General features: G+C 47.1%; 1 pseudogene; it reads left to right on the top strand.

The window, feature by feature from the left end:
* The first annotated feature begins 335 nt into the window (after positions 1–335).
* LOC138371887 (selenoprotein V-like) lies at positions 336–10,587 on the top strand (annotated as a pseudogene).
* The last annotated feature ends 12,106 nt before the right edge of the window (positions 10,588–22,693 follow it).

Below are 22,693 nucleotides of genomic sequence, written 5' to 3'. Positions count from 1 at the left end.
TTGTCAAGCACATCGGTCCGCACCTGTCACGTGGTGTCACTTGTCAACCACGTCGGTCATGTGGTGTCACTTGTCAAGCACGTCGGTCCGCACCTGTCACGTGGGATCACTTGTCAAGCACGTCGTGGGAAGTTGGCGGCATTTTATGAGATCCATAAAAGGTGTCCCACAGCCTCCCTCCGGCAGGAGCTATTATGGTCGCTGACGAGCAAAATAACTGCGGCAGCGACCCGGAGGTCACGTGAGACAGACGAGAGCAGACCCGCGATGCAACAACGCGACCCGCAACGCGACCCGCAACGCGACCCACAACGCGACCCACAACGCGATCCGCAATGATTATGATATTTCTTGCTCCAGAAGAGCGCGGAGGTGGACGTGTGCCAAGATCTTTTCCGCATTGGAGCAGGAAAAGGGTAGCGAAGCAGAGGCTCTATATACCTCACCGCTCGATGTGGCCTGCCCTCTCTACTGTAGGTACATGACGTCATGCGCGACCTCTGACCCTATAGAGGATGAATTCACTCTAAGTTACGTATAAATTTGTGTATCTTAATAGAGCAACGTTTATGTGGATATACTTTATATATCCATATATACTTTATATTATATACATATATGTGGATATGTGTTTATACTGTGTGGTGTGGTACAAGGGCTGTGTGGTGTGGTACAAGGACTGTGTAGTGTGGTACAAGGACTGTGTAGTGTGGTACAAGGGCTGTATGGTGTGGTACAAGGACTGTGTAGTGTGGTACAAGGGCTGTGTGGTGTGGTACAAGGGCTGTATGGTGTGGTACAAGGGCTGTGTGGTGTGGTACAAGGACTGTGTAGTGTGGTACAAGGGCTGTATGGTGTGGTACAAGGACTGTGTAGTGTGGTACAAGGGCTGTGTGGTGTGGTACAAGGGCTGTATGGTGTGGTACAAGGGCTGTGTGGTGTAGTAAAAGGGATGTGTGGTGTGGTAAAAGGGCTGTGTGGTGTGGTACAATAGCTGAATGGTGTGTTACAAGGGCTATGTGGTGTGGTACAAGGGCTGTGTGGTGTGGAACAAAGACTGTGCGGTGTGGTACAAGGGCTGTGTGGTGTGGTACAAGGGCTGTGTGGTGTGGTACAAGGGCTGTGTGGTGTGGTACAAGGACTGTGTAGTGTGGTACAAGGGCTGTATGGTGTGGTATAAGGACTGTGCAGTGTGGTACAAGGGCTGTGTGGTGTGATACAAGTGCTGTATGGTGTGGTACAAGGGCTGTGTGGTGTGGCAAAAGGGATGTGTGGTGTGGTAAAAGGGCTGTGTGGTGTGGTACAAGAGCTGTATGGTGTGGTACAAGGACTATGTGGTGTGGTACAAGGGCTGTGTGGTGTGGAACAAGGACTGTATGGTGTGGTACAAGGACTGTGTGGTGTGGTACAAGGGCTGTGTGGTGTGGTACAAGGACTGTGTGGTGTGGTACAAGGGCTGTGTGGTGTGGTACAAGGGCTGTGTGGTGTGGTACAAGGGCTGTGTGGTGTGGTACAAGGACTGTGTGGTGTGGTACAAGGGCTGTGTGGTGTGGTACAAGGGCTGTGTGGTGTGGTACAAGGACTGTGTGGTGTGGTACAAGGGCTGTGTGGTGTGGTACAAGGGCTGTGTGGTGTGATACAAGGACTGTGTGGTGTGGTACAAGGGCTGTGTGGTGTGGTACAAGGACTGTGTGGTGTGGTACAAGGGCTGTGTGGTGTGGTACAAGGACTGTGTGGTGTGGTACAAGGGCTGTGTGGTGTGGTACAAGGGCTGTGTGGTGTGGTACAAGGGCTGTGTGGTGTGGTACAAGGACTGTGTGGTGTGGTACAAGGGCTGTGTGGTGTGGTACAAGGGCTGTGTGGTGTGATACAAGGACTGTGTGGTGTGGTACAAGGGCTGTGTGGTGTGGTACAAGGACTGTGTGGTGTGGTACAAGGGCTGTGTGGTGTGGTACAAGGGCTGTGTGGTGTGGTACAAGGGCTGTGTGGTGTGGTACAAGGACTGTGTGGTGTGGTACAAGGGCTGTGTGGTGTGGTACAAGGGCTGTGTGGTGTGGTACAAGGGCTGTGTGGTGTGATACAAGGACTGTGTGGTGTGATACAAGGGCTGTGTGGTGTGGTACAAGGGCTGTGTGGTGTGATACATGGACTGTATGGTGTGGTACAAGGACTGTGTGGTGTGGTACAAGGGCTGTATGGTGTTGTACAAGGACTGTGTGGTGTGGTACAAGGACTGCTTTGTGGTACAAGGGCTGTATGGTGTGGTACAAGGGCTGTATGGTGTGGTACAAGGACTGTGTGGTGTGGTACAAAGGACTGTTTTGTGGTACAAAGGCTGTATGGTGTGGTACAAGGGCTGTGTGGTGTGGTACAAGGACTGTGTAGTGTGGTACAAGGGCTGTATGGTGTGGTACAAGGACTGTGTAGTGTGGTACAAGGGCTGTGTGGTGTTGTACAAGGGCTGTGTGGTGTGGTACAAGGACTGTGTAGTGTGGTACAAGGGCTGTATGGTGTGGTACAAGGACTGTGTAGTGTGGTACAAGGGCTGTGTGGTGTTGTACAAGGGCTGTGTGGTGTGGTACAAGGACTGTGTAGTGTGGACAAGGGCTGTATGGTGTGGTACAAGGGCTGTGTGGTGTGGTACAAGGGCTGTGTGGTGTGGACAAGGGCTGTGTGGTGTGAAACAAGGACTGTGTGGTGTGGTACAAGGGCTGTGTGGTGTGGTACAAGGGCTGTGTGGTGTGGTACATGGGCTGTATGGTTTGGTACAAGGGCTGTGTGGTGTGGTACAAGGGCTGTGTGGTGTGGTACAAGGGCTGTGTGGTGTGGTACAAGTGCTGTGTGGTGTGGTACAAGTGCTGTGTGGTGTGGTACAAGGGCTGTGTGGTGTGGTACAAGGACTGTGTGGTGTGGTACAAGTGCTGTAGGAGGCTCACCCCAGCCACAACTTCCACCCGGCTGCCTTCCTGGCATTTCTTCATTTGCTGCGACCGAGTTCTTGTCTTCGTCGAGAGAGAGAGAGAGAGAGAGAGAGAGAGAGAGAGAGAGAGAGAGAGAGAGAGAGAGAGAGAGAGAGAGAGAGAGAGAGAGAGAGAGAGAGAGAGAGAGAGAGAGAGAGAGAGGGAGAGGGAGAGGGAGGGAGAGAGAGAGAGAGAGAGAGAGAGAGAGAGTGAGAGAGGGAGAGGGAGAGAGAGAGAGAGAGAGAGAGAGAGAGAGAGAGAGAGAGAGAGAGAGAGAGAGAGAGAGAGAGAGAGAGAGAGAGAGGGAGAGAGAGAGAGAGAGAGAGAGAGAGAGAGAGAGAGAGAGAGAGAGAGAGAGAGAGAGAGAGAGAGAGAGAGAGAGAGAGAGAGAGAGAGAGAGAGAGAGAGAGAGAGAGAGAGAGAGAGAGAGAGAGAGAGAGAGAGAGAGAGAGAGAGAGAGAGAGAGAGAGAGGGAGAGGGAGAGGGAGAGGGAGGGAGAGAGAGAGAGAGAGAGTGAGAGAGGGAGAGAGAGAGAGAGAGAGAGAGAGAGAGAGAGAGAGAGAGAGAGAGAGAGAGAGAGAGAGAGAGAGAGAGAGAGAGAGAGAGAGAGAGAGAGAGAGAGAGAGAGAGGGAGAGAGAGAGAGAGAGTGAGAGAGGGAGAGAGAGAGAGAGAGAGAGAGAGAGAGAGAGAGAGAGAGAGAGAGAGAGAGAGAGAGAGAGAGAGAGAGAGAGAGAGAGAGAGAGAGGGAGAGGGAGAGGGAGAGGGAGGGAGAGGGAGAGGGAGGGAGAGAGAGAGAGAGAGAGTGTGAGAGAGAGAGAGAGAGAGAGAGAGAGAGAGAGAGAGAGAGAGAGAGAGAGAGAGAGAGAGAGAGAGAGAGAGAGAGAGAGAGAGAGAGAGAGAGAGAGAGAGAGAGAGAGAGAGAGAGAGAGAGAGAGAGAGAGAGAGAGAGAGAGAGAGAGAGAGAGAGAGAGGGGTGGGGAAGCGTATGAAGCACGAAAGGTAAACTTTCTTTTTTTATCACAGACGGTCACTTTCTGGGAGTGAAAGTCGACGGTGAAAGGGACAACAAACCCGAATTTTCTTCTCCAAGTTTTCCCAGACAACCGGCCATTGTTTGTACCAACTGACCGTCATTGGCGTTCTTTTGCCACTTGTTCACGGAGCCGAACCTTTTGGGTATAGTCTTTGTTTGTGCCAGCTGACCATACTGGACAGTTTGTATTACCTGGTTGTCCTGGACAGTTTGCTGGCACCAGTTGGCCATAATGACCTGTTTGTAGCTGACCATTGTGGAGGGTTTGTCTCCCCCAGCTGACCATTGTGGAGAGTTTGTCTCCCCCAGCTGACCATTGTGGAGAGTTTGTCTCCACCAGCTGACCATTGTGGAGGGTTTGTCTCCCCCAGCTGACCATTGTGGAGAGTTTGTCTCCCCCAGCTGACCATTGTGGAGAGTTTGTCTCCACCAGCTGACCATTGTGGAGAGTTTGTCTCCACCAGCTGACCATTGTGGAGAGCTTGCCTCCACCAGCTGACCATTGTGGAGAGTTTGTCTCCACCAGCTGACCATTGTGGAGAGTTTGTCTCCACCAGCTGACCATTGTGGAGAGTTTGTCTCCCCCAGCTGACCATTGTGGAGAGTTTGTCTCCCCCAGCTGACCATTGTGGAGAGTTTGTCTCCACCAGCTGACCATTGTGGAGGGTTTGTCTCCACCAGCTGACCATTGTGGAGAGTTTGTCTCCACCAGCTGACCATTGTGGAGGGTTTGTCTCCCCCAGCTGACCATTGTGGAGAGTTTTTCTCCCCCAGCTGACCATTGTGGAGAGTTTGTCTCCACCAGCTGACCATTGTGGAGGGTTTGTCTCCACCAGCTGACCATTGTGGAGGGTTTGTCTCCACCAGCTGACCATTGTGGAGAGTTTGTCTCCCCCAGCTGACCATTGTGGAGAGTTTGTCTCCACCAGCTGACCATTGTGGAGAGTTTGTCTCCACCAGCTGACCATTGTGGAGAGTTTGTCTCCACCAGCTGACCATTGTGGAGAGTTTGTCTCCATCAGCTGACCATTGTGGAGAGTTTGTCTCCACCAGCTGACCATTGTGGATAGCTTGCTTGCACCATGTGAACAAGTACTGTCAGCATGATATACTGGACCTGAAGAACATGTATACTGGACCTGAAGAACATGTATACTGGACCTGAAGAACATGTATACTGGACCTGAAGAACATGTATACTGGACCTGAAGAACTTGTATACTGGACCTGAAGAACATGTATACTGGACCTGAAGAACATGTATACTGGACCTGAAGAACATGTATATTGGACCTGAAGAACTTGTATACTGGACCTGAAGAACATGTATACTGGACCTGAAGAACATGTATACTGGACCTGAAGAACATGTATACTGGACCTGAAGAACTTGTATACTGGACCTGAAGAACATGTATACTGGACCTGAAGAACATGTATACTGGACCTGAAGAACATGTATACTGGACCTGAAGAACATGTATACTGGACCTGAAGAACATGTATACTGGACCTGAAGAACATGTATACTGGACCTGAAGAACTTGTATACTGGACCTGAAGAACATGTATACTGGACCTGAAGAACATGTATACTGGACCTGAAGAACATGTATACTGGACCTGAAGAACATGTATACTGGACCTGAAGAACATGTTTACTGGACCTGAAGAACATGTATACTGGACCTGAAGAACATGCATACTGGACCTGAAGAACTTGTATACTGGACCTGAAGAACATTTTTGTTACATTTTTGGCCATTCTATCCTCTCTCTTAAGTTGACGTGAATTTACTTCTATTTTAATCTCATGGAAATCGAAAACAACAACTATACTCGCTGATGGAAACCTTAGGCAACGCTGGAAGACGATGATGGGAGGTTGCTGGGGGTTGCAGGGGGTTGCTGGGGGTTGCAGGGGGTTGCTGGGGGTTGCAGGGGGTTGCTGGGGGTTGCAGGGGGTTGCTGGGGGTTGCAGGGGGTTGCTGGGGGTTGCAGGGGGTTGCTGGGGGTTGCAGGGGGTTGCTGGGGGTTGCAGGGGGTTGCTGGGGGTTGCTGGGGGTTGCAGGGGGTTGCTGGGGGTTGCAGGGGGTTGCTGGGGGTTGCAGGGGGTTGCTGGGGGTTGCTGGGGGTTGCAGGGGGTTGCTGGGGGTTGCAGGGGGTTGCTGGGGGTTGCAGGGGGTTGCTGGGGGTTGCTGGGGGTTGCAGGGGGTTGCTGGGGGTTGCAGGGGGTTGCTGGGGGTTGCAGGGGGTTGCTGGGGGTTGCTGGGGGTTGCAGGGGGTTGCTGGGGGTTGCAGGGGATTGCTGGGGGTTGCAGGGGGTTGCTGGGGGTTGCAAGGGGAATGGTGGGGGGCGGAGGTGATGCCCTCCACCCCCCCCCTCCCCAACCCCTCTCGAGAGTGGGGGAGGAGATCGGTAATGTGGGGGTCTATTGTTGGGGAAGCCACAAACATCGAAAAGTGAGCCACACACACACCTTAGAGCTCATAAAGCCAGCAATAGTCTGCCTGGCGAGGGTGGGTGGGAGAGGGGTTGAGAGAGCTGGGAGGAGCTCCATGGAGAGGGAGAGCGGGTTTAAGGGGACCAGGATTTGATGGAGAAGGGGTTTAGAGGTGCTGGTTCGCGGGGGAGAGGGGGGTCGTGGGAGAGGGGGATCATGGGAACGGGGTCTGGAGGGATAGAGAAGAGGCACTCATGTTAGCTGAGTATACTATTATACTTAAAAGTAAAATTAACCAGCAGAAATTTAGTTTGTAAATATATGCCAGACAATATATGGCGGAGGACACCTTGGTGGGTCCTTAACCTTTGTGGAGAAGGCAGTATAACTGCTGACTATCCGGTGGAGAAACTAACGGTCGTCTCGGGAGGCGAATTGACTCAACATATATAAGTGAACATTCCTTCATAAAGTGGACTTTCATGAAGGAATATTCGTAAAGACGCTACTTTTCACCGGAAGCAGTTGATTATTCACAATTAAACAACTGCACTCCTCAACTCTAATCATTCATTCGTGGATAAAATCATTGACAAATTCTTATGTTAATTTGCAGATAATCGTAAACAAATTATAGAATGCTATTTACCTCAATCAAATTTCTAGATATGTTTTAAAATGCTGAGACAGGATGTTAACTAACATCTGAGACAGATGATGTTTTTCGTACCCACAACACCTGACAGCTGTTACAGGCTGCTGTGAACCAATACTTCAACGTTACGCTTCATGCAGGTCGGCGTTCAATCCCCGACCGTCTAAGTGGTTGGGCACCATTCCTTCCCCCTCAACCCATCCCAAAATTTTTATCCTGACCCCCTTCCAAGTGCTATATAGTCGTAATGGCTTGGCTCTTTTCCCTGATAGTTCAATTCAAAATTCATTACTCGTAGTCTGTAAGAATGATAAAATGATGGAGTGTCCGGTACTCCTCCTGGGAAATCACTTCCAGAAACATCACACCAATCAGCAAGAAGCGATGCGACTAAGTGTATTATGACTGGCCGCTGGGAGATGGGAAGTGACATATTTCTCTTAGTTTCAGACAGACCTTAGATAAGAGGATATATTGCCCGTGACTCCATTCAATGGTGGTCTCTAAAGTCTCTATAACGGGACAATTCTGAGAGCTGAAGCTCTTCACGCAGGGGATTAACAATTGGTTTCGATTTAAGACAGGAGAATTATCTCACAAGATGGAGATTTGGGACTCGGGTGCTGGACGACTCGAGATTAGCAGCCCGTCCTCTACTTGTGCCAATCCGTAAAATAATCCAGCTGTTAAATGTCTGTCCAGAAAAGTTTCTGCCTAATGGTTTATATGCCGATGCACAGACCCCCCCCCCCCCGGTAGAACAGTCGGGTTCGTTCTGGAAATTATTCTTAACGAACTGGTCGCAACCGTTCAAAATGTGACGTATTAGATGTCCGCCGGAGTTACGATGGCGGACAGGCAGCCCTCCTGCCTCACAAGGTGCCTCACAAGGTGCCTCACAAGGGGCCTCACAAGGTGCCTCACAAGATGCCTCACAAGGTGCCTCACAAGGTGCCTCACAAGGTGCCTCACAAGGTGCCTCACAAGGTGCCTCACAAGGTGCCTCACAAGGTGCCTGACAAGGTGCCTCACAAGGGGCCTCACGAGGGGCCTCACAAGGTGCCTCACAAGGTGCCTCACAAGGGGCCTCACAAGGTGCCTCACAAGGGGCCTCACAAGGTGCCTCACAAGGTGCGTCACAAGGTGCCTCACAAGGTGCCTCACAAGGGGCCTCACAAGGTGCCTCACAAGGTGCCTCACAAGGTGCCTCACAAGGTGCATCACAAGGTGCCTCACAAGATGCCTCACAAGGTGCCTCACAAGGTGCCTCACAAGGTGCCTCACAAGGTGCCTCACAAGGTGCCTCATAAGGTGCCTCACAAGGTGCCTCACAAGGTGCCTCACAAGGTGCCTCACAAGGTGCCTCACAAGGTGCCTCACAAGGTACCTCACAAGGGGCCTCACAAGGTGCCTCACAAGGTGCTTCACAAGGTGCCTCACAAGGTGCCTCACAAGGTGCCTCACAAGGGGCCTCACAAGGTGCCTCACAAGGGGCCTCACAAGGTGCCTCACAAGGTGCCTCACAAGGTGCCTCACCTCCCTCATACTGATTGACTGATGAAGATTAAGCCACCCAAGAGTTGGCACGGGCATGAATAGCCCGTAATCCCTCACGAATCACGTCTTATATTCATGTTTAATCCCCACACGACTCGTATAATCCCACCCGATTAATATAATCCCCCAATTAATCGTATTATCTACCAACACTTCTTATAATCCCCCAACACCGCGTATAATCCCAACGCTTTGTATAATCCTCCCAACGCCTTGTATAATCCCCCAATGCCTCGTATAATCTCCCAACGCCTCGTATAATCCCTTAACGCCTCGTATAATACCCCAACGCCTCGTATAATTCCTTAACGCCTCGTATAATCCCCCAACGCCTCGTATAATTCCTTAATGCCTTGTATAATCCCCCAAGGCCTCGTATAATCCCCCATCGCCTTGTATAATCCCCCAACGCCTCGTATAATTTCCCCAACGCTTCGTGAAATCCCCCCAACGCCTCGTATAATCCCCCCAACGTTTCGTATAATCCCCCTATGGCTTGTATAATCCCCCAACGCCTCGTATAAACCCCCAAGGCCTTTTATAATCCCCCAAGGCCTCGTATTATCCCCCAAGGCCTCGTATAATCCCCCAAAGCCTCGTATAATCCCCCAAGGCCTCGTATAATCCCCCAACGCCTCGTATAATCCCCCAACGCCTCGTATAATCCCCCAACGCCTCGTATAATCCTCCAACGCCTCGTATAATCCCCCAAGGCCTCGTATAATCCCCCAACGTCTCGTGTAATCCCCCCAACGCCTCGTATAATCCTCCAACGTCTCGTATAATCCCCCAACGCCTCGTATAATCCTCCAACGCCTCATATAATCCCTCAACGCCTCGTATAAACCCCCAATGCCTCGTGTAATCCCCCAACGCCTCGTATAATCCCCAAAGGCCTCGTATAAACCCCCAAGGCCTCGTATAATCCCCCAAAGCCTCGTATAATCCCCCAAGGCCTCGTATAATCCCCCAAAGCCTCGTATAATCCCCCAAGGCCTCGTATAATCCCCCAACGTCTCGTATAATCCCCCAAGGCCTCGTATAATCCCCCAAGGCCTCGTATAATCCCCCAACGCCTCGTATAATCCCCCAACGCCTCTATGTAAGCCTCTAAACGCCTATCATACTTCGATTCTCTCCTCAAAATTATAATTAACTACATAATTACGCATTTAAGCAGGAAATGAAGAAAACCAGCAACAAACCTCACTATACAGAGCACCAACAGAGTCAGAACGATGGTTTGTTCTGAGAATAAAATATAGCCAACACCTGTTATATAGCCAACACCTGTTATATAGCCAACACCTGTTATATAGCCAACACCTGTAATATAGCCAACACCTGTAATATAGCCAACACCTGTTATATAGCCAACACCTGTTATATAGCCAACACCTGTTATATAGCCAACACCTGTAATATATTGACGAATCCACACACTAGAAAATGAAGGGACGACGACATTTCGGTCCGTCCTGGACCATTCTCAAGTCGATTCTCAAGACAATCGACTTGAGAATGGTCCAGGACGGACCGAAACGTCGTCGTCCGCTCATTTTCTAATGTGTGGATTGGTCAACATTCAGCCACGTTATTGTGACTCCTCGCCTGCACCTGTACTACACCCAACACCTGTACTACACCCAACACCTGTACTACACCCAACACCTGTACTACACCCAACACCTGTACTACACCCAACACCTGTACTACACCCAACACCTGTAATATAGCCAACACCTGTAATATAGCCAACACCTGTAATATAGCCAACACCTGTAATATAGCCAACACCTGTACTACACCCAACACCTGTAATATAGCCAACACCTGTAATATAGCCAACACCTGTACTACACCCAACACCTGTACTACAGCCATACAAGAGGTGTGGCACACCCAGAACACTCGTGTCGGAAGCAGAACAGAAATAAGATCACCACCTGGGCGAGATCTACACCACCTTGTGTATCAGTTGTGACCATATTGCTGTGGGTCTCTGATAAGACGGTCTTCATGCCTCGTTGGCCAGACACACCAGAATCAGCAGCGACAGCTCTTAGGAAGCAGCGCCAATAAGAACGTCTTTAACACAGCCCAGACTGACGTGAGTAGTTATGGACCGTCAATTTTCGACGTAACAACCGTGGATTTGTGACAGAGTGATTGGGGGGGGGTAGTGTACGACAGACCAATATTCCAAGAGATTTAGACAACACGGAAGAAGAGGGGTAAGGGGTTTGGGAGAGGAGGGAGAAGGGGGGGGGATAACAATAGACTTGCGGTGTGTGTGACTGTATGGAAGCCAGGGATTTCTGTCAACGTCCATAGCAATCATTCCCAGCCCTAACATTCAATCTCCACCCTAGCAATCATTCCCAGCCCTAGCATTCAATCTCCACCCTAGCAATCATTTCCAGCCTCAGCATTCAATCTCCACCCTAGCAATCATTCCCAGCCCTAGCATTCAATCTCCACCCCAGCAATCATTCCAAGCCCTAGCATTCAATCTCCACCCTAGCAATCATTCCCAGCCTCAGCATTCAATATCTACCCTAGCAATCATTCCCCGCCTCAGCATTCAATCTCCACCCTAGCAATCATTCCCAGCCTCAGCATTCAATATCTACCCTAGCAATCATTCCTCGCCTCAGCATTCAATCTCCACCCTAGCAATCATTCCCAGCCTCAGCATTCAATATCTACCCTAGCAATCATTCCCCGCCTCAGCATTCAATCTCCACCCTAGCAATCATTCCCCCCCCCCCCATCTTAACACCATTTCCGCACTTTGGCATCCATGCCCCAGCCTGGCACCGAGTCTTAACATCCATACCCCACAACACGTGTCCCCCACTGTCCTCTTGCTCCACACAGACATCAAAGTGATTCTTTATAACACCTCCATCTCAGTCCGTCCTTTAATACTCTCCCACACACGTGGTGCATGCACATGTTCTTATAGATCTCTCTCTCTGTCTCTCTCTCTCTCTCTCTCTCTCTCTCTCTCTCTCTCTCTCTCTCTCTCTCTCTCTCTCTCTCTCTCTCTCTCTCTCTCTCTCTCTCTTTCTCTTTCTCTCTTTTTTTTCTCCCTCTCCCTCCCTTTCTACTACTGAACATATTCCTGGATGAACACACACTCATACTCCCACATATGCTCATTCTCAGCAGTCTAAACAAAGATTTCCACTTCAATTTTCTCTTGAAAGTTTTATCCATATATGGATTTTATCCAAATATGGATTTTGTCCATATTTGGATATACAACCCATTCATGACCCCACAAACCTTACCTAACCACAAAAGGCCCCACAAACCCAATCACCATTTTGATCCTACAATGAATTAAACATTTCGCTGTTTTATATATCTAAAATAACGTACAAATAGTATAAAAAATTTAAAGTTATTAATTTCTATATATATTATGGATTTAAGACAAAAAGCATTAGATAACAGATATCAGAGTGGTGCTGGAAGGTAGGGTTACAGTCTCAGTTGGGAATCAGCTAGGTACTTTGAAACCCTTACTGTGAGCATTTTACATATTATATATATATATATATATATATATATATATATATATATATATATATATATATATATATATATATATATATATATATATATATATATTGTGACGGTAACGCGTTGGTGTTCGGCTGTTTAAGGCTAGGGGTATGGCCTCGTCACATAGTTATAAAAAAAAAATAGAAAAACTGGAACTTCGTCTGTGGTAAGGTAAGGAGAAGACACATAAAACACAAGTAAACTTTAACAATGAAATTTTAATTACGTTAAATAAATCAAAACATGAAAAAATGCACAAACAAATTCTTATAATAAAATCAATCAATCAAAATAATAAGAATAATTAAATGACACAATGAAAAGTTACGTTAAGATAAAATAACAAGAAGTGCAACACAAAATTAAAGGGAAGGTGTTGGAATATTGGCTTTAAGCTACCACCTCTCTCAGTACACGCTAACGTCTAGCCGGGAGGAGTGATAACCACGAAAGCACTGAATATTCTGAGGTCTGAGGTCGTGGCGACCCCAGACATCAAGTAGTATGGGGGGGGCGAGTGCAGGTGCAGCCAGACCGGCGACCAATCAGCGGAGCCGGTAGCGATCAACAGGTAGTTTGGCGGTTTGAGTCCGAACAGGTGTGTGGCTGCAACGTTTTGCGCTCTGGCAAACCTTGCTGGTGTTGTTGTCGTTGTTGGACATTTCTTCCATAGTAGTTTTATATAATTTCTACGACGTAATTGTAGAGGGAAGAGCAGGCTCAATCTCTTGAAGGAGATTATCGTCACAACTCTCCCCCGAAGCCTGCGGTTCTGGAAGAAGTACGTCGTTATGTGGTGGAGTGATGGATGGAGTCGCTTCTACTTCATAAACTCTGGAGAGGGCATCGGCTATGGTGTTGTCAGAACCCTTGATATAGCGGATCTCCAGGTTGAAGTCTTGTAAATACAGAGCCCATCGTAGAAGACGCTGGTTGGTGAATTGGGCTTGATGTAGGAAGCGGAGAGGGTTGTGGTCTGAGAAGATGGTGGTAGACCTGGCGCCTTGTAGGTACGGAGCGAAGTGTTGGAGGTTCAGGACGATGGATAGTAGCTCCTTTTCAATAGTGCTGTAGTTCCTCTGGTGTGGTTTTAGTTTGTAGCTGTAGTAGCTGACAGGTAGAACCTCCTCGCCTCATTGTTGCATCAGGACACCACCAACGCCGGTACCACTGGCGTCGACATGAAGGACGAAAGGCTTGGTGATATCTGGAGAGGCGAGAATGGGGTTAGAACAGAGGAGGAATTTGAGTTGTTCGAAAGCAACGGTTTGCTGTATGGTCCAATTATACCGTTGCTTGGGACTGGTTAATAGAATTAGAGGTGTGGCGACTGTACTGAAATTCCTCACAAACCTACGGTAGTAAGAGGCAAGACCAAGGAAGCGCAGGAGCTGCTTCCTGATGGTAGGCTGTGGATACTGTTGGATGGCTTGAGTGTGTGAGTCTAACGGAGCTATGCTGCCACTCCCAATAACATGACCCAGATAACGCACTTTACCTTTCGCGAAAGTGGACTTGCCCAGGTTGATGGTGAGGCCGGCTGTCAGGAGCTTGGAGAACAGACGTCGCAGCTGGAGCAGATGTTCACTCCAGGAGTTGGAGGCTACGACGATATCGTCCAGGTAGGCGTATGTGTTATCCAAGCCCTGGATGACACGGTTGACAGCTCTTTGAAAGGTGGCCGGGGCATTACATAGTCCGAAAGGAAGGCGTTCATATCTGAAAAGTCCAAAAGGAGTGATGAAGGCAGATATCTCTTTAGCGCGCTCCGTTAGACACACTTGATAGTACCCCTTAAGCAAGTCCACTTGGGACAAGTACTGGGCACTACCAATGGCATCAAGGATGTCATCTATCCTTGGCAAGGGGTAAGCATCCTTGACAGTGACAGAGTTCAGTTTACGATAGTCAGTGCACAACCGCACCTTACCTTGGGGTTTGGGCACCAAGATACAAGGTGAGGCCCAGGGGGACTCACAAGGTGTAGCCAGTCCATGATCCAAGAGGTATTGCACCTCAGCACGCATGACTTCCTTCTTGCTCGGGCTGATTCGGTAGAAGGGTTGACGAATCGGCCGGGTGTCGGGGAGCAGTTGGATGTCGTGCTGGGTAACATTACACTCTTGGGGATCATCTCGGAACAACTCTTGATGTTCTCTGAAGATCTTGACGAGAGGTGCACTATGATTATCCTGAAAGTATTTGGGAAGATCATTAAGGATTTCGGAATTAGAAAGCGCTGACTCCTTGTCAGTGCTTTCGGGAGGAGAAGCTGGGAAGGTCTCACTGTGGATGTAGGGTTCTGTGAAGGTGGAATAGTTAGTCAGGACAGTGGGAGGAGTACCATTATATTGCTTCAGGAGGTTGACGTGGCACAGCTGGGTCTTCCGCCGCCTATCTGGAGTCTCTATTACGTAGTTGTTATTATTCCTGCACTCTTTGACGCAGTAGGGTCCTGAAAACCTGTTTTGTAAAGGTGAACCTGGGATAGGGAAATAGGCAAGGACGAAGTCTCCCGGCTTGAATTTTCTTACTTTGCTGGTCTGGTCGTAATGAGTCTTCATTCTCACCTGGGCTTTCAATAGATTATCATGGGCAAAGCGGTGGACTCTCTCTAGAATGCGTTGAAGGTTTTGAAGAAACTGGGGCACATTCTGATGCTCACTGAAGGTGGCATCTCTGAGAGAGTCTTTGAAAGCCTTAAGGGGAGTACGGCACTTACGGCCGTAGAGCATCTCATAAGGAGATACTCCTAGGGACTCATTGGGGAGACTTCTGAAAATACACATTATAAGGTCAATCTGCTTATCCCAATCCTTCGAGGTTTCACTAGAAAACTTTTTCAGGAGTGCTTTGATGGTCTGATGACTACGTTCAAGAGAACCCTGTGAAGCAGGATGATAGGGGCTGGACAATACCTGTTTGATGTTGAACTCCTCCAGTGTCCTTTTGAAGAGATCACTGGTGAAGTTGGTACCACAGTCACTTTGAATCTCCCTGGGAAATCCGTATTGAGTGAAGATCTTCAATAGATGTTTGATAACCGTAGCAGCCGTGATGTTCTTCACTGGAACTGCTATGGGAAATCTGGTGGTAGGACACAGGATGGTTAGGATGTAGGCGTTACCTGAACTGGTCCGAGGTAAAGGACCAACACAGTCTATTATGAGTCTGTGGAAAGGTTCCGCAGGCACCTGTATGGGAATCAGTGGTGCTCTGGGAATGGAGATGTTCGGTTTGCCTGCCATCTGACATGTATGACACTGTTTTAGGTACTGTTTGACGTTATTTACCATACCTGGCCAGTAGTAGTCTTGACGAATCCCATGGTAAGTCTTGTTGAAGCCGTAGTGGGAGAATGCTCCGTGGGCCAGGTGTAGAATAGTGGGCCGCAGGCTGGTGGGAATCACAAGTTGTTCGATGTTGGCCCAATCGTCCTCCTCCTTCAGTTTACTGGGTCTATATCTGCGGTAGAGCAAGTCGTTCTCTAGGAAGAACCCAGGAATACTGTCGGGTTGAGTCTCAGCCTGGAAAAACAATGGTGTTAAAGTAAGATCTTCCCTCTGCAACTTACGGAACTCCAACTTGGTCAGATGCGGGGGTAGTTTCTGAGGGTCTTGAGGGACAGCGGTAGCAGTAGAGTCAGCTGGCTGTGGACGTGCGGCTTGTGCACGGGTGGTCACGAGAACCGGAGGAGAAACTTCATCACTCTCTTGAACCTCTGCTGGAACATACTCTAGAATAGGGTTTATTGGCACAGAGTTACACACCTGGGGTTTGTCCATGACGATCAGGTTGGTCGGTTGCAGGTCTTCTGCCAAGTCGTTGCCTAGGAGAAGTTGCACTCCAGGCATGGGAAAAGGCTTTTCCCTGACGGCGACTTGGACTTCCCCGTTCACGTAGGGACAATCCAGGTGGACTCTGGCGAGAGGGTATGGAGTGGTAGCAGTGAGGTCAGTGATGAAGACAGTCTCTCCGGTGTAGACGATGTTGGGCACAGCCGACTTCAAGATGATCGATTGTAGAGCCGCTGTGTCCCTCAAGATCTTCAATTTGAAACGTCCCTCCGGATTTGAACCGTTGGCAGAGACAGTTCCAGTATACAGGTGGTTACTGAAAAGAGAAAGATCATTAACATCAACACCAACATTCATCACAGGCTTACCGGACTTAGGAGGAGTTGGTTTGGGTCTTTGTTGGTCAGTGGTTCCCTTGTATTGAGACTTACCACACTTGTCTATGGTATGTCCATAGAGTCTACAATACTTGCAGTACAGTTGTGAACCAGCTTGATCGGGGCTCACCTTCTCGTAACTGTACCACGACTTCTTACTGGAGGATGGTTCGGGTGTCAGCCGGTGGATGAGGCTGTAAGTGTCAGCCGACTTAGCACACTTCAGGTAGTCGGTTTCTTCTTTATCTGCTAAGTAGAGGCGGACAGGAGGTGGCACACGTCTCAAGAATTCTTCAACAAGCATCAGGTTGACGAGTTCTGTAAAAGTAGAGACATGTGCTGCTTCCAGCCATTTCATGAAATACCTCCGTTTCGTGTTAGGAAACTCGAGGAAGGTAGTGGTACTTGCCTTCAGGTGGTCACGGAATTTCCTTCTATAACTTTCAGTAGAGAGGAGGTAGGCGTCCAACACGGCTTGTTTCAGAGTGTGGTAGTCATTCTCAGACGCCAAAGTACTGAGTGTGACTGCAGCTCTACCTGTAAGATGGACTCTGAGAAGTGTGGCCCATTGGTCGACAGGCCAACTGAGTTGATTAGCAAGGGTTTCAAAGGTGGTAAAGAACACATCAACTTCTGCTTCTACAAAGGATGGCATTAACTTACTTGCATGTGATATATTAAAACTGACGGGAAGATTGGCAGTAGCTTGCTGGCGTTGAGTGAAGTGTGAAGTTTCCAAGGCGATTTCGCGTTGACGACACTCTAGAGCCAGAGTCGCTTGTCATGTTCGCGTTGTATTTCCAACTCGCGTTGTTTGGTTTCAAGCTGCACTCTTTCACGTTCACGGAGTAATGCGACCTCACGTTCGTGTTCTTCTCTCCTCAAAGCAGCCTCGCGTTCTTGTTCTTCCCTTCTTATGGCAGCTGCTTCCCTCTGCTGTTCGCGGGCTTCCCTTTGCTGCTCACGTTCAATCTTGGCCAGTTCCAATTGGAGTTTCATCGTTGCCAAATCAGTTTTTCCTGCAATATAGTAAGTTTCATGAGTTTCAGAGTCTATCTTACCTTGCTCTAAATAGTAATCCAGCAACAGGTTGTGTAGGTCATTTTTGTTGGCTTGGTAGGGAACTTCTAGTTGATACTCATGTGCAAGAGTTTGTAATTCAGTCCTCTTGGCACGACTTAAAGTCCCTATTTCACCTGCTGGATTTGTACGGAAAGCTTGGAGACGAAACATGGTGAAATTAGCAAATAAAGGTACACGAATATTCAATAGTGAATGTCAGAAACAGGACAACGTGGCAACTGGTACCTATCCTGTGTGATCTTTAACAATTAAAGTTAAGTAAAAGATGGTAAATGATTAAATTAAATCAAGGGCGCAGGAAATCTTGTACCCGGTACTCATGTAAGAGGATAAGGGCAAGAAAATCCTACCAACAAATGAAACAGAGTTTCGAAAACAAATGAAACAGTAAATTGCTTCAAAAGTAAAAGTGGTAGTCCAAGGATGTAGGCATACCTTGCCACGTCTCTATAGGACATAAAGCAAGTTTTTCCTACTGAATTTAATATGATACTTACAGAATTAGCGAACTTTTGTGCTCTGAAAGAGTAAGCTAATTCCCTACCGTTGTATGTATCATCATCTCTGACTGACGTGTAGGGGTGCGAGGTGTCAACTGGTGACGAGAACTGCTGCTGAGGTCCCAATTCAGCAACTAAAGTTCGAGCTAGAGGAACTATGGCCCTCTTTGTCCTCCTACAGTCAGATTGCAGAAGATTGGGTACTCTTGACCCGGGGCAGACCACAGTACCAGGGTACCAATATGATGATCTGTCAAAATGAGAAATATTCAAGGGACATAGATGGTAAACACGAGTAATAACAAGGAGGGAGAGATGACCAATTAAGAGTATGACTGCGGCCTACAGTCACCACGTAATCCAAAGTTGTCTCACCTTCACTATATGTTACTCTCGTAATGCACAATACACCGCACCTTATAAAAAATGAAATTGAATATGAAAAATAGTAAAGCTACGTTAACAAAGTTAAATACGCTTACCATAAATTACCACTTGGCACCAGTACCTGAGTGAAGCTCCTAGGACAGGCCCCCATATAACTTGTGACGGTAACGCGTTGGTGTTCGGCTGTTTAAGGCTAGGGGTATGGCCTCGTCACATAGTTATAAAAAAAAAAATAGAAAAACTGGAACTTCGTCTGTGGTAAGGTAAGGAGAAGACACACAAAACACAAGTAAACTTTAACAATGAAATTTTAATTACGTTAAATAAATCAAAACATGAAAAAATGCACAAACAAATTCTTATAATAAAATCAATCAATCAGAATAATAAGAATAATTAAATGACACAATGAAAAGTTACGTTAAGATAAAATAACAAGAAGTGCAACACAAAATTAAAGGGAAGGTGCTGGAATATTGGCTTTAAGCTACCACCTCTCCCAGTACACGCTAACGTCTAGCCGGGAGGAGTGATAACCACGAAAGCATTGAATATTCTGAGGTCTGAGGTCGTGGCGACCCCAGACATCAAGTAGTATGGGTGGGGCGAGTGCAGGTGCAGCCAGACCGGCGACCAATCAGCGGAGCCGGTAGCGATCAACAGGTAGTTTGGCGGTTTGAGTCCGAACAGGTGTGTGGCTGCAATGTTTTGCGCTCTGGCAAACCTTGCTGGTGTTGTTGTCGTTGTTGGACATTTCTTCCATAGTAGTTTTATATAATTTCTACGACGTAATTGTGGAGGGAAGAGCAGGCTCAATCTCTTGAAGGAGATTATCGTCACAATATATATATATATATATATATATATATATATATATATATATATATATATATATATATATATATATATATATATATATATATATATATACATATATATATGCGAACAAGCCTGAATGGTCCCCAGGACTATATGCAACTGAAAACTTATACCCCAGAAGTGACTCGAACCCATTCTGCCAGGAGCAATGCAACTGGTATGTACAGGATGCTTTAATCCACTTGACCATCACGACCGGACATAAGGAGGTTCCATATATATATGGAATGTGAAGGGAAAGAAAAGTTAAGATAAATAATTAATAATTAGATAATTATGACTGATTAAGATAATCAGTCATAAATTGAAAAAAGAGAGACGCGATTTAGAAAAATCGAGCATAAATCAGGACTAACGTCCTCAACATTTCCAAAAGAAAACTTTGCTCTGATAAATGTATTAAAAGTTTAATTATTTAAGTTCTCCTATACTTAGAAAACTGTTGAAATGGACAGCCAGGTGAATGTCTTATTGCATTTCTCCTCAGCTCAGCCTCCAAGATTTGAAATTGCACGCATTTGTTGATCAAACGACTGGTGTGTCTGTACGGGACGTATTATATATATATATATATATATATATATATATATATATATATATATATATATATATATATATATATATATATATATATATATATATATATATGTGTGTGTGTGTGTGTATATCACGAAAATAAACACGTGATTAAGAATGTGACAATGTCAGAACACGGAGGAAAATGAAACAGGAATTTCCTTAAGTACTTTCGTATATTAAATACATCTTCAGAAGGAATCTTCCTTCTGAAGATGTATTTAATATACGAAAGTACTTAAGGAAATTCCTGTTTCATTTTCCTCCGTGGTCTGACATTGTCATATATATATATATACACAAACATAAGCACAAAAAAAGGAAGAGGGTGGTAGTAGAAAAGCACACAGAAACTGTATTGGAGGGGATCTAAACATTCCCTCTAATGCGTTATGCGTGGTCTCCTCAAAGGCTATGGGTCCCCCTTCTTCAAGCCAGAGGTGGTACTCCCTTCCATATATATATATATATATATATATATATATATATATATATATATATGTGTGTGTGTGTGTGTGTGTGTGTGTGTGTGTGTGTGTGTGTGTGTGTGTGTGTGTGTGTGTGTGTGTGTGTGTGTGTGTGTGTGTGTGTGTGTGTGCGCGCGTGTGTGCGTGTGTGTATGTGTGTACTCACCTAGTTGTGCTCACCTAGTTGTGTTTGCGGGGGTTGAGCTCTGGCTCTTTGGTCCCGCCTCTCAACCGTCAATCAACAGGTGTACAGATTCCTGAGCCTATCGGGCTCTATCATATCTACACTTGAAACTGTGTATGGAGTCAGCCTCCACCACATCACTGCCTAATGCATTCCATTTGTCAACCACTCTGACACTAAAAAAGTTCTTTCTAATATCTCTGTGGCTCATTTGGGCACTCAGTTTCCACCGGTGTCCCCTTGTGCGTGTTCCCCTTGTGTTAAATAGACTGTCTTTATCTACCCTATCAATTCCCTTCAGAATCTTGAATGTGGTGATCATGTCCCTCCCTAACTCTTCTGTCTTCCAGCGAAGTGAGGTTTAATTCCCGTAGTCTCTCCTCGTAGCTCATACCTCTCAGCTCGGGTACTAGTCTGGTGGCAAACCTTTGAACCTTTTCCAGTTTAGTCTTATCCTTGACTAGATATGGACTCCATGCTGGGGCTGCATACTCCAGGATTGGCCTGACATATGTGGTATACAAAGTTCTGAATGATTCTTTACACAAGTTTCTGAATGCCGTTCGTATGTTGGCCAGCCTGGCATATGTCGCTGATGTTATCCGCTTGATATGTGCTGCAGGAGACAGGTCTGGCGTGATATCAACCCCCAAGTCTTTTTCCTTCTCTGACTCCTGAAGAATTTCCTCTCCCAGATGATACCTTGTATCTGGCCTCCTGCTCCTTACACCTATCTTCATTACATTACATTTGGTTGAGTTAAACTCTAACAACCATGTGTGTGTGTGTGTGTTTACTAGTTGTGTTTACTAGTTGTGTTTTTGCGGGGTTGAGCTTTGCTCTTTCGGCCCGCCTCTCAACTGTCAATCAACTGTTTACTAACTACTTTTTTTTTTTTTTTTTTTTTCACACCACACACACACACCCCAGGAAGCAGCCCGTGACAGCTGACTAACTCCCAGGTACCTATTTACTGCTAGGTAACAGGGGCACTTAGGGTGAAAGAAACTTTGCCCATTTGTTTCTGCCTCGTGCGGGAATCGAACCCACGCCACAGAATTACGAGTCCTGCGTGCTATCCACCAGGCTACGAGGCCCCATAACGAGGCGTGTGTGTGTGTGTGTGTGTGTGTGTTTACTAGTTGTGTTTTTGCAGGGGTTGAGCTTTGCTCTTTCGGCCCGCCTCTCAACTGTCAATCAACTGTTTACTAACTACTTTTTTTTTTCCCACACCACACACACACACACACACCCCCAGGAAGCAGCCCGTGACAGCTGACTAACTCCCAGGTACCTATTTACTGCTAGGTAACAGGGGCACTTAGGGTGAAAGAAACTTTGCCCATTTGTTTCTGCCTCGTGCGGGAATCGTACCCGCGCCACAGAATTACGAGTCCTGCGCGCTATCCACCAGGCTACGAGGCCCCTATAAAGAAATATATGTGTACTCACCTAATTGTGCTTGCGGGGGTTGAGCTTTGGCTCTTTGGTCCCGCCTCTCAACTGTCAATCAACTGGTGTACAGATTCCTGAGCCTACTGGGCTCTATCATACCTACATTTGAAACTGTGTATGGAGTCAGCCTCCACCACATCACTTCCTAGTACATTCCATTTATTAACTACTCTGATACTGAAAAAATTCTTTCTAACGTCTCTGTGGCTCATCTGGGTACTAAGTTTCCACCTGTGTCCCCTTGTTCGTGTCCCACCCGTGCTGAAGAGTTTGTCTTTGTCCACCCTGTCAATTCCCCTGAGAATTTTGTAGGTGGTTATCATGTCTCCCCTTACTCTTCTGTTTTCCAGGGATGTGAGGTTCAGCTCCTTTAGCCTTTCCTCGTAGCTCAATCCTCTCAGTTCCGGGACGAGCCTGGTGGCATACCGCTGAATCTTCTCTAACTTTGTCTTGTGTTAGTGTGTGTGTGTGTGTGTGTCTTGATGTGTGTGTGTGTGTGTTTTGTACCTAGTAGCCAGAACGTCATATTCAGCCTACTATGCAAGGCCCGATTTGCCTAATAAGCCAAGTTTTCCTGAATTTATCTATTTTTCTTTTTTTCTTATGAAATGATAAATCTGGCTATTTCATTACGTATAAGTTAATTTGTTTAAATTTGAGCTAAAACTAACGTAGATATATGACCAAACCTAACCAACCCTACCTAACCTAACCTAACCTATCTAAACCTAACCTAAACTAACACAACTGCGTCAACAATTTATG

This window comes from Procambarus clarkii, chromosome 4, assembly GCF_040958095.1.
Source record: "Procambarus clarkii isolate CNS0578487 chromosome 4, FALCON_Pclarkii_2.0, whole genome shotgun sequence".
NCBI classification, from domain to species: Eukaryota; Metazoa; Arthropoda; class Malacostraca; order Decapoda; family Cambaridae; genus Procambarus; species Procambarus clarkii.
Note: the sequence above shows the minus strand (reverse complement) of the source record. Positions and strands in the feature narration are given on the sequence as shown.